This window comes from Mesocricetus auratus, unplaced genomic scaffold, assembly GCF_017639785.1.
Source record: "Mesocricetus auratus isolate SY011 unplaced genomic scaffold, BCM_Maur_2.0 Super-Scaffold_100018, whole genome shotgun sequence".
NCBI classification, from domain to species: Eukaryota; Metazoa; Chordata; class Mammalia; order Rodentia; family Cricetidae; genus Mesocricetus; species Mesocricetus auratus.
This window is the reverse complement of record NW_024429199.1, coordinates 41706933-41723679: the sequence shown is the minus strand read 5'-3', so window position 1 is coordinate 41723679 and position 16747 is coordinate 41706933. Positions and strand designations below refer to the sequence as shown.

Here is a 16747-nt window from a genome sequence, read left to right as displayed (position 1 = left end):
GGGAGTATTTATTATTTTTTGAATAAATGTTTTATTCAAAAAAACATTTGAACACGTGTGTTTATGTGTGCATGTGTGTATGTATGTGTACACATATACTATGGTACAGATGTAAAGGTCTGAGGTCAACTTGGCCGTAGTTGGTTCTTGTTTCCTGCTTTGTAGAGGAGGTGTTTCTGCTTTCTATGGCTGGCTAGGTAGCCTTCGAGCTTCTAGGTTTTTCTCCCATGGCCACTTCCATCTCACCATAGGATAGCTGGGATTTAAATCATCAGACTTGAGTGGCAAGTGCTTTTAGCTGCTAAGCCATCTCACCATCCTTGATGAATAATGACCTTATAAAACATTTGCCTTAAAAAACAACAACTCACATTAACTTTCTCACTTACGATCCAAGGCATGTAAGCTTTGCATCTCATTGCCTCTTCAGCTCTATGCTCTCATTATGGCTTGCAGGTATGGAGGTTGCTGACTGGAGTCAGAATTCATAGACTTAAATCTTGGCACCTTAGGCTCTTTGTGTCTCTGGTATCAACAGTCTCCTCTGTAAAATACAGTTATGACAGTATCTACGTCATAGGGCTGTTTTAAGAAGTGACTTTACCAGGTAAAGTTCCACTTCTTAGAATAGCCTTTAAGAAATCAGACATTGCTGCTACTGTGAAGCCTCTTCTGCATTCAAAGCCTGTCACTCCACACTGTGAAGTGTGCTGATCGGAGATGGCAATGTCTTTGTTGTCTAGGATATCACAATCTAACTGAGTATACACCATGTGTCAACATGATTGGATTTTAGGCCCACTCCACAAGAGGATTACATACTGGTATTGTAAACTCGGTAACCCTTATTTTGCTAAACAGATGTGGTGTTTAGTTGCCATCTAAGCATTTGTGTTTTTACCCATAGTCCATTGAGAAACAGAAGCCTCTGTTTGCGGTAGGCAGTGGTTAATACACTGACCCCAAACTGGTCATCATTCTGAGGATAAGTGACTGTGAATAAGTCGTAAACGGGGCATCTGTTTCACCACTTCCAAGGCTCAGGGAACATGGAAAGAGAGAGAAGAAGGAATGTAAAAGCTGGGGATAGGAAAGAATGCTATCAAACGATGTCTTCTGGACACAACGTAGCTGGTGCATTCATGTACTCACAACAGCAGTGGCCACCTACTGAAGATCTGTGTAACATTGGGCCCAGCCATTTTCCGTCACAGATGAGGGGAAAGGCTTATAAATCCGACCCTTTCCTGAAGTTGTAGGCATTAAACTGGGGAGGGAGAGCAATAGCCTCCCACCCATGCTCGTGCAGGCAACCTTAATTAAATGTAATGGGTGCCACACAGAGAAAAAAAAAGAATGGAAGTCAGAGAGCATATGGGAATAGTCTTGGAAGGGAATAAAAGGATAATGGGGGGAGTGATGATCAAAGAATGTTATATATGTGTATAAAATGATGAGAGAATAAGTGAATTTAGAAATAGAAAATAAGGGAAGTTGGTGTTTTTGGGTGACAGCTTCTTGGAGAAAGTGATATTTAACATAAATAAAAATATTCAGTTTTTTTCACAGTGGTAGAAGGGATCTAAATAAAAACAAATGTTTTGGAATGGCTGTGCCATTTATACACAATCTACTGTTCTGTGCAAGGCAATGTGTTAGATCCTAGTGATAGTAGATACAAAAGAAGATTCGTACCTGTCTAGAGCTTATTATTGAGACAAAAAACTTACTAGGTTTTATTGAGACAAAAAACTTACTAAGTTTTGTGTTTGAGGTAGGTATTAAAAAAAAGGAAATACTTATTTGATTTTATGGTTTACTATCTGTTGCTTAATGACATAATGATTGGATATACACATATTTGATCAATGACTATATATATGCATATATATGTATATGGTGTACTAAGCAGATAATAGAAACTAGTTTTCAGAGATAATTTAAAAAGAGAGGAGCTCAAACTTAAATATGTTTTTAAAACCTTATGATGTTTAATACTAAGAAGAATTTTAATTTAGATGAATTCGTATATGTATATGTATGTGTACTTACATGTGCATGTATGGGAGAGCCAGAAGTCAGTCAATGTTAGATGTCATTCTTCATTCTTTGTGAGCTCGCCACCTTCATTCTGGGGACAGGGTATCTCAGTGACCTGGATCTCTCTGCGTAGGTGAGGCCAGTTAGTCAGCAAGGCCCAGGAATCTGCTTTCCCTGTCTCCCCAGCTCAGGGGACTGTAATTGTTTGCCATTTTTATGTGGGTTCTGAGGCTCGAACTCAGGTACTCCTGCTTGCATGAAAAGCACTTTCTTAACTGAGATAACTATGTAGTCCCTTAATCTAGATGAACTTTATTTATATCACTAGCCCAATTAACAGTTGGAATTAAGTCCTTTCAGATATATTTTCTTCTATTCGATAGTTGTCATCCAACAAGTGCTTTGGGGTCTCCATGCAGCAGGCGTTGTGCTTGACAGGTGTGAGAATGCAGCACTGGGACAGGCTCTTGACTTTGTGGGGTTCTGTTTTGTGGGCTATGTTAAAATAGAACTAAATAGTCAAAAAAGAAAAGGTGCCATACTCGGAACTTTGACATTCTTAAATAAACCCGCAGGCTCTCAAAGATTGGTACAGAACAAATAGGATGACAAGTGGTTGGTATAAAGAGTATGGTCTGATCAGGGGCTCCAAGGGGGAAGCAGGCAATGATTGCCAGCAATTTACCTGTCCCACCCTCATCTATCTATCTATCTATCTATCTATCTATCTATCTATCTATCTATCTATCTACCTACCTACCTGGCAGGGTTTCTCTGTGTAGCCCTGGCTGTCCTGGAATTCACTCTGTAGACCCAGGCTTGTCTTGAACTCATAGAGAGATTGTCCTACCTGTCTCCTGAATGCTGGAATTAAAAGCATGTGCCACCATCGCCTGGCAAATCTTAAGGGAAGAAGGAAGCAAGCCACCTCAATTGCAGACCAGGAGGGCAGGGAGTCTTCTCTATGGATTGTTCATATCGCCTCTGGTGTTATAGAGTGGCAAGGAAGTTGAGGAACAGTAAGCTTTGCTGGATTTTCCTTTGCTATTGTGGCATAGACTTTAAACACCTTAGGAACCAGCTAGCATGGTGGCTGCTATGGGTAAAAGTTCAAGTGTATAAAGCCAGAAGGAATCATCTAGCGAGGAAGCAGGAAAATGTGAAGTGAAGGATGGAGGAAGCGTATGGAAGAAACTGAATGTTCCTTCTGCTCCACTGCAGTTTTCAACTCGAGGAGACAATTTGTTTTCCTTGCTCATTGTGTGCTCATCCAATGAGTAAGTCATTAGCTAAAGTGGTAAATGAAAACAGAGTGATAGTAATGTTTTATGTGTTGACCTCATCACAAGCATGGCATGACCAGCCACCAGTAGCCCTTTGGATACCCTGGGCAGCAGAACTTTTCTGGAAATGTGATTTACTCAAAAATTTCTGGTTGTTTACCTTCAAAACAAGAAAGACATCAAGCCTGAGCATGCCATGGCCTATTTTGTAATTCTGAGCTTGCATCCATGGGCTGCTTGGGAATTATGAATGATGTGAGAGGAGCAGGAGGCTGAGAACATGAAATCAGAGATAATGTTAAATTTCCGGTGAAGAAGTCTAATTTGAGGTTGCTTTGAAGATGAAAATTGATAAAGGTTTACAACACATTATTGTTTTGTAAGTGCTTTGAAAGAACACATCAAGGATTCCAGCCTCTCTTGTTTATTTGATTGATTACCAGACCTTTCGCCAACTACTCGGGGAAAGTAAGTGGATGGCATGTGGGCAAACAGAGGTCCCCCATGGCAATTTTGCACTGGTTGTGACTTCTGCATCGGCTCTGACTAGCCAGGCTGCGCTCATTTGTGGCTGAAGTATTTCTAGAATATTTGGGAAAAACAGATCCAACAGCCACAGTGGGTGGTACCTTACGTGTCTATGCAGAGTTCATATTCGGAGCTGCAAGATGGTTCATGCATGCATCCAGATGGCTAGTTTGACTTCTTAGCCCTTGTAGGTACATGAAAGAAGTGGAGAGATTGGGGAGCTATTTCCATCAACACTACATCTGGAAAATTCCAGGAGGGAGGAGGCCAGTCCTCTTGTCTTACTAATGGAATCTGACTACTTTATGAGCTCAGAGGGACCTGGGGCAGTTGGTGGGGCCCCTCAATGGAAGATATTCATGAAGATCCCTCAACATCTGACATGTCACCAATGCCAAACATTCCTTATATAAGAGGACCAACTTCTAAGGTTGACCTGGGACCCTGCCAGTTTGTACATACAAAGTGTGTGTATCAGGGAAACCAGAATGGTTGGTTGCTCTGCATATTTCTGGAGATTTGTGTTCTGTCTGTGATGCTTCTCACTTTGGGTTCTAGGTCATTCTGGTGCATATGTGCACATGTTGGTGTACATGCGGGCTCATGCACATGTGTGTACATGTGTATGTGGAGGCCAGAGGACAACAGGAGCCTGTGTTCTTCATGGGGTGCCAAGTTACTTTTTGAGACAGGATTTCTCAATGGCCTGGAACTCACCAAGTAGGTTAGACAAGGAAGTATCTCAGGGATCTGCCTGCGCTGGAGTTACAAGTGCATGCCACCATGCCTGGCGTTTTCCTTCTTATGTGGGTTCGGGGGAATGAACTCAGGTCTACATGCTTGCGAGGTAAACACTTTACCAACTAAGTCCTAGGCTAAGCAGATACTTCCTAAACTTGCCCAACTGATTTTCCATGGTCTTCTTGGTTATTTGACACTTATACATGGATTACATTATTTTATATTGACTTCCTCCTTCAAACCGCATGCAGGACAGTGATTAATTACAATGAGAAGTTTTGAGTGCTTAATTTGACATGATATAGAATCAGCTGGAAAAGGGATCTTAATGAGGAATCACCTAGGAAAGATTGGACTAGGGACAAAAGCCTGTGAGGGATTTTACTAATCTGGTTTACCAGGGTGAGAAGACCAACTTCAATGTGGGAAGCACCATATCACAGATGAATGGAAAAGAGATCTGGGCACCAGCAGGCATGCGTTCCTTGTTCCCGATGTTGACTGTGGATACAGTGCCACTGCTGGTGTCCCTTGACTGCCCTGAAGTGGTGGACTGTGACCTGGAATTGTGAGCCGTATAAACCCTTCTCCTTTAAGTTGCTTTTGTTGCAGCAAGGGGACCTGTAAGTAAGATGGTTATCATCTATTCTAAGTAGGTTTTGAGGTTATTCACAGCAGATTGAAGATTATGACTTAATGCTGAAAACCACAGGCTAGACCTTTGTGTCTTGAGAAGATCAAAATGGGTAACTTTTTCAAGAACCGTATTCTTATTTTAAGCCAATATAAAAGAAAAAAGCTAAAGGACAGTGAACCACCGTTGCTCATCTCTTACAGTGTATGCAACACCAAGTCCTGAAAACTTGAGTGCCTTCCTTCCAGCTCACCTTCAGAATTCACACGCCATATAGCGTTTTATATACCTGCCTCCAGTTAGCAGAGCTTGTTCTCTCTTTAAGGTGATATGCCAGACAACAGTGTTTCATGTTTTATTTCCTAAGAATTTAAGACTTTTAAAAGTGTGGTAGCATTTTAGTAGCTTTTGTTCCTCCTCCTCCTTCCATATTATGAAAAAGCACTTAATGTCTAAACTCTCCCCCGTCCCCTATGGCTATGGGCTTTCCAGGAGACCCTGCAATAAGAGTTCTGCAGCAAACAGTTTAACTGTGGAACCCAGGGGAGGTAGATGGGCAGTGGAAAGGAATGGCAGCCAAGAAAGGGTGTGTTAATATAGCTATCCTCTGGGCGCCTGGAGTGTTGTCTCTGTGGAAATACGAGGACGGATGCCCACGGCTTGCTCTGTCGGAGGGAACTGAGGCCGTTCACATCCCTCCTCTCCTCAGGCACTGTGTGGAGCTGCCCCCGAGAAGCTCCAACCCTTGGTATTTCCATCTTTCACGTGGACAGATGGTGCCATGGTCATAGGAATCCAAGGCACGTGAGTCAAAATGATAAGGATGAAGGGATATGGTTTAGGCTCTGATGATACCTGCTATGTTTTGTTTCTTGTGTTACATAAAATTCCCTACCAGGAAGACTCTTCTTTTTTGTAGGAGGAAATTACTGTAATTTGATTTGTCAGCTCGTCATCAGTTCTTAGCGCTCAGGAACCTGTGCTTCTTATGATGAGGGGCTGAACTAGTTATGCTGCCTGTGGCTGGGACAAAGCACCCCAGCAAAAGCCAGTGAGGGGAGGAAAGGGTCCAGCCTATCACGGGAAGGAAGTCATGGTGAGCAGGTCACATTTGAGGGGGCAGTCGGTCATACTGCATCCACAGGATGCAGGGGGGATAGATACATCTGAGGGCGAGATAAATGTTTGCACTTGGCCCGCTTCCTGGCTTTTATGAATTCTGGGACCCAGGCCCAGGGAGTAATGCCACTTACTTGAGGGTGTTTCTTCTCATCTCAATTAATTAAGATAATCCCTTATGGTCATCAGAGGCTTGAGTTCTAGGTAGCTCATATCCTATTAAGTTGATAAGTAGCATCACAGGACAGCAGGATGGGATGGGGTGGGGGCAATTCTTGGTAGGTAGTAGAACATTTGGGTTGGCAGGTGGGGGGGTTGTTGGTAGGTGGTAGACCATTTGGATGAGGGGCAATTCTTGGTAGGAGGTAGACAATTTGGTGTAGGGGAATTCTTGGTAGGTGTTAGACCATTCTGGGATGCATTTAAAATGATGGGTAAGGTTGGAAATGGAGTCTTGGGTTTCCAAAGTTACATTAAAATAATTACCAGAGACTAAACAATGCTTGTTTTAAAAGAAGCAGGAGAGGTCCTAGACCTAATAGACAACAAATGAACTCACTTCTTTTGTTCAGAAGCAAAATTACAGGATGGAGAGGGAAAGGGAGAAAATGCTGATACTTATCTTGAGGAAGAAGTAAGTGGGGCAGCCACGTAAAAATGGGCAGGTCTAGTATAGTGGATGCGTCATACCACACACCAGCACCCGCGTTTCTCTACCAACCTTGTGGTCAGGAGCAATACCATGTAAATACACATCTTGGTAGACTTTCTGAATTTGCAGTCTCAGCTCAAATGGTACCCCATAACACCCAACTTGTCCCTGTGGGGAAAGTCATTCCTAAGAATGTGATTTTCATTTTCATCCAGCTACTGTTTTCCTGCAGTCTGCATTCGGGTGGTTTGGGGACACATTTTATTGTTGTATCTGTAGTTGGACTCCAGAAATACAGCACAGAAAGGATTTGTCTGCTCCCTGGGGGATGTTGGGCACCACCAGAGCTGCTGACTTTGGTTACCGTTTTTATTGGGTTCTGCATGAGCTCCCTTGTCTCCCGGGTCACTTTAAATAAAGGCCCCCCATCTTCTGACCTTGATGTTGAACCCAGGAAACTCCTTGGGTGTGCTTTGATGGCTCATTCATTGCTAGGCAGCTTGGTGATGAATTTCTCATACGAGAAGGAAAATACTTTCTCTCTGTATTTGTTGCCATTTCCCAGATGGTTTGCTTTGACTTTCTTTTAATTTATTATCCAGAGCCATGCACAAGACAAATTTTAGGCATTTCAAATCAAGCAGATTTTACTTCACTGTGTCCTCAAAAGAAAATTCAACAGTTATAGATTAAAAATAAAATAAAGTAAAAACTTAGTAGAATGTTGTAAGTGACTTAGGATGTAAAAAATTGAGGGTTTGTGAAAACGAGGCTAGGGGCTAGACGGGCGGCTCAGTGCCTGAAGTGCTTGCAACACAACTATAGGAATCTGACTTTGAATCCCAAATGCCACATAAAGCTGGATGTGGTAGAATACATCTCTAATTTTAGTATTCCTATACAGAAACAAGGGGCAGAGACAGGAGCTTCCCAAGGTGCTTATGGGCCAGTGAGCCTGCCTTTGCAAAAACAGCAAAGAAGACCCATCCTAGATAAGCTGCAAGGCCAAGACTGGCAATGGGGATTGGTTTTTCTCAAGTGCCATGGCATATATAATCACACACATAGCTACACACATGCACAATTGAGGGGAGGAGAATTTCCTCTTTCAGATCCTGGGTTTATTTGTTCAAAGTGTGATATGAATGAGTAGTAATGACCTCGACTTGAGGTTTGGTCAGTGATGACCAGCACCTACGTTCATTTATGTGTTGCTAGTTTAGGATAGTTCTATTTGCATGGAATTATTTGCAATTATGTTTTCTCTCCCGAGTTAAAGAATATGCCTGAGGTCCTGCTCAGAGCGTGGGGAATTGAACACACACAGCTCTCATTAACAATCGTGTGAATTGTGCAGTCTGCCTGGTTCCCTCAACACTCTGCAGAAGGCGTTCTCTCTGCCGGTGTGCTGTGCTAATCAACCACTTCCAGACTGGAAAGCTGGAAGAGGAACCACAAGATGGAGAGGCAAACTACTATATGGAGGGTCTGTCCCCTAAACGGTGGTTTTAGAGCCAGACTTTTTCTTGGGACAAGGCCAAGGAGGAAATTTGAGCAGGTGAGAGACACTCAAGTGTTTTGAGTTTTCCTCAAGGGAATCTTTGATCACAGAGAGGGGCTCAGAACTCTTGGCCCCAGTGTGAAATTGAGGTAGCTGTCATGTGTCATGCAAGAAGCCTTTTTTACTGCAGCGACCATGCCACAGCGAGCAGGACTCTCAGAAACACTCAGGAGCTGCTTGGGCTAACCCTCTCTGACTTCCTGCTGGCCACGCAGAGTAACTGCGAGCAGGGTTAAGCTGGCAGTGCGGCCTTTCCTCAGGCCACACACTCATTTCTGCATTCTGTGTGTTTACCATTCACGGACTGTCTCCCAGGAACCAGGGATGCCCAACCTACCTCATTCCCCTTTAGGGCTATGATGGCATAGAGTCACTTTGGATTCCATAAATAGCAAAAGCTCTCAGGCAGACCCTCCCCAAAAGGGAACAATTGTCTATGATGGAGAGATTACATGGGGAAGCAGGTCATCTTGTAGGAACCAATATCGTCCCTTCCGGCAATGACAGGAATTGACAGATGACAATTTATTGGGTCATGCTATTAGGATTAGAGTCCAGATTTTGATGGGTGTGGGCGAACCTTGACCTCAGTTGTTTAATTATGCCTGTCCCTTCTCTATTTACACCTAAAGCTCACATCAGTATCCCGAAGAGGAGCTTGAGAGTCACAGAATCTCATTATTTATTCTCCCCAATATGTTGTTTTTTTCTTTCACTATGAATCAGTATGATTTTCTTCCTACTTCCAAAAGAAGAAGTTTCTCCAACTAAGGCTGGGAGCAGTGCAGAAATTCTTCCAGCTGTGTCTTCCCGTTGTGCCTGATCCTTTGAGTGGCCGTATGAATGTCCTGTTGGGGGCCGAACACGCAGCCATTATTTATCCACGGTTCTCTGGAGAAGCTATGCACTTCTGCATTTGCGGGCTTTCATTATGAAGAGAAGTTTCCCTAAGAGTAGCATTTGTCTATATGTGTAAGTATTGGGAAAGCAGCTTGCTATTGCATCAGTTTAGCTAACCAGCACTTGTTAAGTTTCCTCCTGGGGCCCAAAACCTCTTCTCAGCTATGGCTTCTTAACAGGGTCTACAGTATGAGGCACGGATTTCTTCTTGTGGAGCGAACCTCATAACTCATCAGAGTGTGTGGTCACTCCACAACAGTTGGTGGCTATTGTAGCAGTAAGTTTATCTTATGTAGCAGGGTGGTGCTTCAGTTCCCAGTGTTCTCAGCTGAGTAAGGCCAATGATGTCTTCTGGCACCAGGAAATCTGGCAGTAGGAAGGAAGCTTCCATAAGTCTAGTTTGATTTCTCTGTATCTTGTACCCAAGATGTGTGATGATATCAGCAATAGGATCTCATTAATTTGCTATGATGAGCAGCCACGGGGAATGGTTGGAGCCTTCTGTCTGTCTGTCTGTCTGTCTGTCTGTCTGTCTGTCTATCATCTCTCTCTCTTTCAGTGGGAGATGAGCCTTTTCAAGCCTTTCTAACCAACAATTCATAAGGAGGTATCTATCCCATACTCGGCACTGTGATTTTGGTTCAGTAACTCCAGAATTCTGAGTTTACCATTATTCAGTCATGCAGGCTGTCACACTTCTAACACTTGTATTTTTAGTTGACTTATAAAGTGGTAGCTTTCTAATAAGTTCTGGTTTTCTACCCCTGCAAATGAGTAAAATGCCCCCATCTTCATGGGTTACAGTTTAAGAACTACTGAGAGCGTAGTCACCACTTAAGAAATTTTGATTTTTGGCTCTTTAAAAAGAAAAAAAGCTCCCAGACCCCTGGGATTAATCCATTTTAGAAGCAATTTCATCAGAATTTGCAGTTGCTGTAAACCAATGGGCAGATTGCCTGGATTTGGGGTTGAAGACAATTTAATTCCAGTGTCTCTACTGTCTGCTTTGTCTAGCTCTGAATTCAGGTCATGGAAGGTAAGTTGGCATCAGCAGCCAGCTGTTGCTACCTGTATCTGAATGCCAACGTCCCCTCGTCTATTGACACAGGAAGAAAGTAAATAAGGTAACGTCCTCGGAATTTTCTTTACGCTAAACATGTAATTAGCCACTTACCCATGATGAGTAAAATTTAATTTTAGCTAAGTGAAAAGGAATGCTGATCAGAGTTATTCTATTATCTGTTTACTTTCTGGGAAGAGGGTGACTGGATAAAATCTCCCCTGGCGCGGCATTGTTCGTTCCCTGCAGTGCTTACCAATGGAATATGTTAGCACTTGCGGGGGCTGCATGCACACATGCAAAGATTATTTTCATTGGCTGTACCTTCCTCTTGCTTGACAGAGAGATTTTGTGGCTGCAGCTTCTGTCTGCTCAGATGCAGCAGAGCCTGGGAGGTGGCAAGGACAAAGGTGTGTCTGGCCAGTCCTGGACGAGGACACCAAGCACCTTCTACTTAGTGGCTCCTCTCCTCCTTGGTATCTGTCAGTTCAGTGACTTTGCTCCCCTTTGGCAGCTCAACACCCTAGTTTGGGCTAAGACTCTTGGCTGTTCCCAATCATTGCTCTCACAGCTCTGATTTCATCACCAACCCCATTTCCAAAGGGCTCTGCTCCCTGGATCAGTTGGAGGGAGACTTTGGATGCATTCCTGAGAAGCTTTTAGGCGATGAGGAAAGCTTCATGCATTCCCCCACTAGTGTGGTATTTTTTATAGAGCAGATGCTTTGAAGTGTCAGTATTTTAACCATAAGGAATAAATCATAAAGGGTGAAATTTCAGCCACAACTTCCAGTCAGACTGTAAACCGGACCCCGACCTTGCCTTTGTACAGAGGGCGCACCTGTAGACTCTGATGCTGAAGAAGTACTTGGGCTCATGCCAGGACTCTGATAAGAGCATGGAAGTATGCAGAATGCATACCATTGCAAGCATATGGAAGGATTCTCAAACCATTCTATTTGGACAAGGATCTTTGGGAGGTCATAAATTCCTTGCCTCTGGAAACTTGCAAGGCAGGCTTCCGAACTATCTAAGGGAAGCATTGGAGAGAGGATTCAGCCAGTAGGTGCATCGGTCATGCCTGAGCCAGGAAGCCAAGCACAGCCCCTCTGGGCTAGACCAGGGAAATGATTGGGTTCTATGGAGAACTGATGACACGGGTCAGGAGGCAACCTGGCGCCGAGAATGAAGAAGCATCTAGGACTTACAGATCCCGTGGGACAAGGAATTCCAGAGACTAGAAAAGGAGGGCCCTTTGATCAGCGGGTTGAGGTAACCCGCTGGCCAGCAGGAGCTGAAGCTGTCGTGAGAGGCATTGGTTAGACCTGGAACCTCTTGGGGGTGTTGACTCTGCCAGGGACCTTACACTGACCCTCGGATAGGAGGAGCCACACTCTGACCTTCATTTCCTCTTGCCTCTCCAAGTTTAGCCAGTGCTTTCCATTGGCCATGCCTAACTGCCAGGCCGTTAGCTGGGCCACCAGGGCAGAGGACAAAGAGTAGAGGCATGCTCTGAGACATACTTCTTGACTAACCTACACCGTGGCAACTCATACCAGACAAATTCTAAATGTCTTGTTATGTGTGACAAACAAAAACAACTTTATTGGTTTTTATTGAAATTTTTTCACATAAATATTGATCATTTTTTCTTCCCTCATCCTTCCTAGATATTCCTTATATCCATGCCCACCCAACTTTATGCTCTCTTTCAAACAAAACAAAAACAAAACAAAATGAACAAAAAACAAGAGATAAACAAGAAATAATCCTCCAAAACCAAACCCCACAAAAATGAAAACCAAAACAAAGACCAGCAAGATAAAAACAAAATGCCCAAATAAAGTGAAATGAAACAAAAATGTTCACGAAAAAACAACTGCATTCATTTTGTGTTGGTTAACTACTCCTGGGTTGGAACACCCAGTGAGATTCCCCTGGAGAAAACTGAGCCTCCCTTTGCAAGTAGGTGTCAGTTAGAGGTAGCTTCATTTTTGGGTAGGACCCCGTGTCCATCTTCCCCTCACAGTGCTGGGACCCTGTCTGGCCTGAACCTATGTAGACCCTGTGGGTGCTGCTGCTGCTACATTCTCCGTGAGTTCGTATGTGTACCAGTCCTGTCGTGCTTGAAAGACAGTGTTTCTGGAGTCACCCACCCCCTCCGACTCTTACACTCTCTCCCCTCCTCTTCCGAGTAGATCCCTGAGCCTGGAAGGGAGGGGTATGGTGAAGACATTCCGTTCAGGACTGAGTGCTACAGTGTCTCCCACTCTCTGCATGTTGTTTAGTTGTCACTCTGTGTTGATTTCTATCTACTGCAAGAAGCATCTCTGATGTGGGCTGACTAAAGTGCTGATCTGTGGATATAGCAACACGTCATCAGGGTTACTGAGATGTCCCTTTAGCAGAATAATGTCAGGAGGTTTCCCCTAGGCCTGTGACCTATTTAGTCTCTGGTTATCGGCCACTTTATCTGTGTCAGCTATGGGTTCCATCTCGTGGAGTACGTCTTAAATCCAGTAAGAATAACTGTCGATTACTCACGCCATAGCTTGTGTCACCATTACACCAGTATATCTCCCAGACGGGTCACTATTGTAGGTCACAGGGTTTGTCGCTGGGTGATGTTGATGATTTGATACTGTTTCCCTCTGATAGTGTGCATTGTACCTTCCAGTACCTTGAATGCTCGTCAGTAGAGAGGAAGCATTTATAGGTACCAGCTTGACCCTTCCTTTCAGTGACGTATGCAAGTGGTGTCTTCAGGAATGGGGCCTTACCACCAGATTGTGGAGAGCAACAACAGCCATGCAACAGGCTGTGATGTTTTAGAGTTCCATGGAATCCCTTTGCCCAGACTCAACAAGATATAACCCATTCCTGTCCTTGGAGGTTTTGATTTGTGACATAAGATGCTTAATTGGGGTATTCACTTCCCTATTATTTGGTGACTTTAGTCAGATTCCTTTCAGATGTGTATACATTTAGGAAGTTTCTAGCATAGTAGGTTTCTATATGGTTTTTAAAATGGCCTATAGTTTTTTCCTCTACATATCCCCTCATTGGCTTCCTTCCTGCCCATTCCCATTTAATCCTCCTAGTCTAGTTTCCCCATTAACCACTTCTTAACATGTATTGTTTCTCCTTCTGTGGGAGATCTTTTCATTCCCATGGTCCCTTTACTATGTGTCTAACACATATTAAAAGCTTAAAAGCTAACATCCAGGTAGAAGAGAATGTTTGTCTTTTGGAGCCTGAGTCACCTCACTCAGGGTATTGTAAATCCCAGCAGCACATATGAACCCACTTCCAGGAAAAGAAACCATCAGACGTCTGGAAAGTGAATACGTGGGTGAATCCCACCGCAATGTTTCAGGGGCAGGTATACCTTGCCCTGTCTGGTACAGGATGAGCCAGGCTGGGTGGGATCATCTCCTTTCCTGCTTTAAGAGCTCTGGGTGTGAAGGTTTGAACTGTGGATAGCTCTTCATCTTTCTTCTTGTGTTTCTGGTCACAGAACTTAAATAGAAAGGTCTGACGGTTGTGTTTCTGTTCCTAACTAAAGTATCTTGTTTACATTTAGAGGGCTTAGAAAAAAAGGCCACAATGGCACATTCTGTGTGTGAGTGAGTGCAAATGTGTATGCTGGTACACATGTGCGTGTGTCTGTCTGCGGAGACTAGAGGACAACCTCGAGTGTCTTTCTGGTGCTGTCATTCATTGTGTGTGTGTGTGTGTGTGTGTGTGTGTATTGCTTGAGACAGGGTCTTTCTGGCCAAGAATTCACAAAGCATGTTAGCCCTCAGTGGTCTCCCTGTCTCTGTCTCCAGCTCTGGGTAACAGCATGCCACCACACTGGGCTTTTTAGGTGGGCCCTGGGGGTTGAACTCAGGTCCTTGTGCACGCAAGGCAGTTCACAGGCCGAGCTTCTCCCCAGATCACAATGGTCTCTGCAGCACATGGGTGGTCACAGCTGCCCCTGGTTCATGAACACAAGGTCATCGTCTGGTCTGCTCTCTTTGAGGCGATATTTGGGGTAGAGGCAGGACATTTGCGGGGTGTCTGCTTTATTCAAGATGCCTTTTCGCCAGCTTTCCTTCTCACAAGCTCAGCTGTTTGCTGGGGCCAGGAGTCCAGGTGCCGTTCTTGTCCTGGACAACAGCCAGCCGGGTTGGCTCTGTTGCTGCAGCCCCGGCAGGCCTGTCCTTAGGTCTGACAATCAGCTGGAGATGAAAAGCAGCAATTCCTTTGAAAGTGGTGGCAGTGGGCAGGCTTTTCTGAGCCGGAGTGTGCTTTGCAGAGCTGCCCTGCTTCTGCCCAGTGGCTGTGACTTTGAAATTAGGTGTGCTTTAACCTTGAAAGCCAGTAAAGGTGGGGGCAGGGTGCCGAGGAAGCTCTCCCACGATCCGATGCCATGGCTCTGCGGGGGCCTTGTGGGGTCGTTTCCTAGCCAGGGTCCTTGTGTATCCCGCCTGCTCGTGGGCCCCAGAAATCAGACTGGAGGGCGAAGGGGTAGAACTGGAGGAGGCTGAGTTTAAGTAATGTGGTCAACAGAGAGCTTGTCTCCCCACATTTAACTTGAATTGGCGTAAGGGCATTGGGTGCAGGACTTGCTGTTTCCTCTGTCTTTATCCTTCCCATCCTTCCTCTTCCTCTCGTTTTCCTTTCTTCTCTCCTTTCCTTTTTTTCTCCCTCCTTCCCTTCCTCCCTTACTCCATTTTTCTCTCCCTCCCTCCCCACACCACCCTCTCTCCTCAGTCCCAACCTTCCTTCTCTCAAGATCTCATAGAGCATCTCTGGCTGGCCTGGAACTTTCCATGTAGCCTCGTCTGGCTTCAAACCCCTGAGCTTCCCCGCCTCTGCCTCCCGAGTGCGGGCTCTCAGCACCATGCCCGGTTTTGTGGTTTCTACCGGAAAGGCAGGCTTGCTGTTGTATGAGTGTGATCTCGGACTTGTGGTGCAATATTTCTGAGTGCAAGGAAGACAGGCAGAAAGCAAGCACTGGTTTGCTGGATTTGTTATTTTATAAAGTTCTTGACCCTTCCTGGTATGGTTCCCATTTAGTCTTCCACATTGCCTTCCATGTTTGAATGTGAGGGGTGTTGTGACGTGTCTGCTGTTCTCCACCAAACTCGCTTTCTGGAAAGCAGAATGTCAGTAGTTGAGTTGTTTGTGGCAAGTACTAAGACTTAGTAAGTATTTCATCAATACAGTGTACGCTCCCAGGGATGGGTGGTAAACACAACTGGACCCTCAGAAGACAAGAAGCAAGCTCACTCCAGGAGCAGACGCTTCCTCCATCTGCAGTCGCCACACGGCCGCTTGGGGGCTTCTTACTGAGGTTCACCTCTCTTCCACTGTCGCAGTAGGGGCTGTATCTGTGCTCTGCCTCAGATGTGGTGACGAGCTTCCCGAGCCAAGGTGATGAAAAGCTTGAGTTAAGCTCAGAGATCCTGCGTTAGAAATAGCAGTTGCCTGTAGCGCCGCCAAGGGGACGGTGTTGCTAGTAGCTCATCTTCTGTTCAACCTTAGCTCACATGGGTTTCCAAACAAATGAGTTTTCTGTGGTTATCATCAAGCTCATTCTAAAAGCAAGTTACCAGAGTACATGCCTTTCAGAACAAAGGTCCTGGAAGATATCTTAATCTTTTCTAAATAGCTTCTTGTGGCCATACTACTTGTCATTTAATCTCGTGGCTGTGTTTTAGGGTGGTAACTTTAGGCTCTGGTCTTCCCACTTTAAATTATTTAATTTACTTGTCATAGATGACCCTGCCCCCTCCACTTTCTAGCCTTTTGTTACCCACCCTTCTCTCCCCCCTCTTCCCTGAACTTGGATCTTCTGGAGTGATGGAATTATGGGGTGTGTAAATCCATGCCTGGCTAAATTCTGCTTTTTTTCCCTTTGAGCAAATGTTTGTTGAGCCCTTACCATATTTACGGCAGCATAGACGCAAGGATAACCTCTAGATGACCTAGTTGACCTCTCTCCTCAGGCATTTCTGTCACTATGAGGAGGCAACATACTGTGTTTGTTTATTTTAGTGTTACAGGTGGCACACACGTGTGATTGGAGGTGTTACATGGAGGACTTAGGTTTGCTTTGAAAGGATTCCTGTGATTTAAGTATGGGTAATGTCCCCGAGAGTCTCTGAGGCAATCTTGGGAAGTGCTGTGAACCTGTAAGAGGTGGAACCTTAGCGATCCTGAGTCATTGTGGGTGGGACCTC

General features: G+C 44.7%; 1 long non-coding RNA gene across 2 annotated transcripts in view; it reads left to right on the top strand.

Annotated features, from left to right (window-relative positions):
* LOC121132904 overlaps positions 1–16747 on the top strand; it is a 206793-nt gene that overhangs the window by 7648 nt on the left and 182398 nt on the right. Inside the window, exon 1 of one of the 2 annotated variants that reach the window (XR_005869607.1) lies at positions 10443–10582. The exons of the other annotated variant lie outside the window; for it this stretch is intronic. This is a non-coding gene — a long non-coding RNA (uncharacterized LOC121132904). Of the gene's footprint in view, positions 1–10442; positions 10583–16747 lie in introns of those variants that run through there. 2 annotated transcript variants of the gene reach the window in all.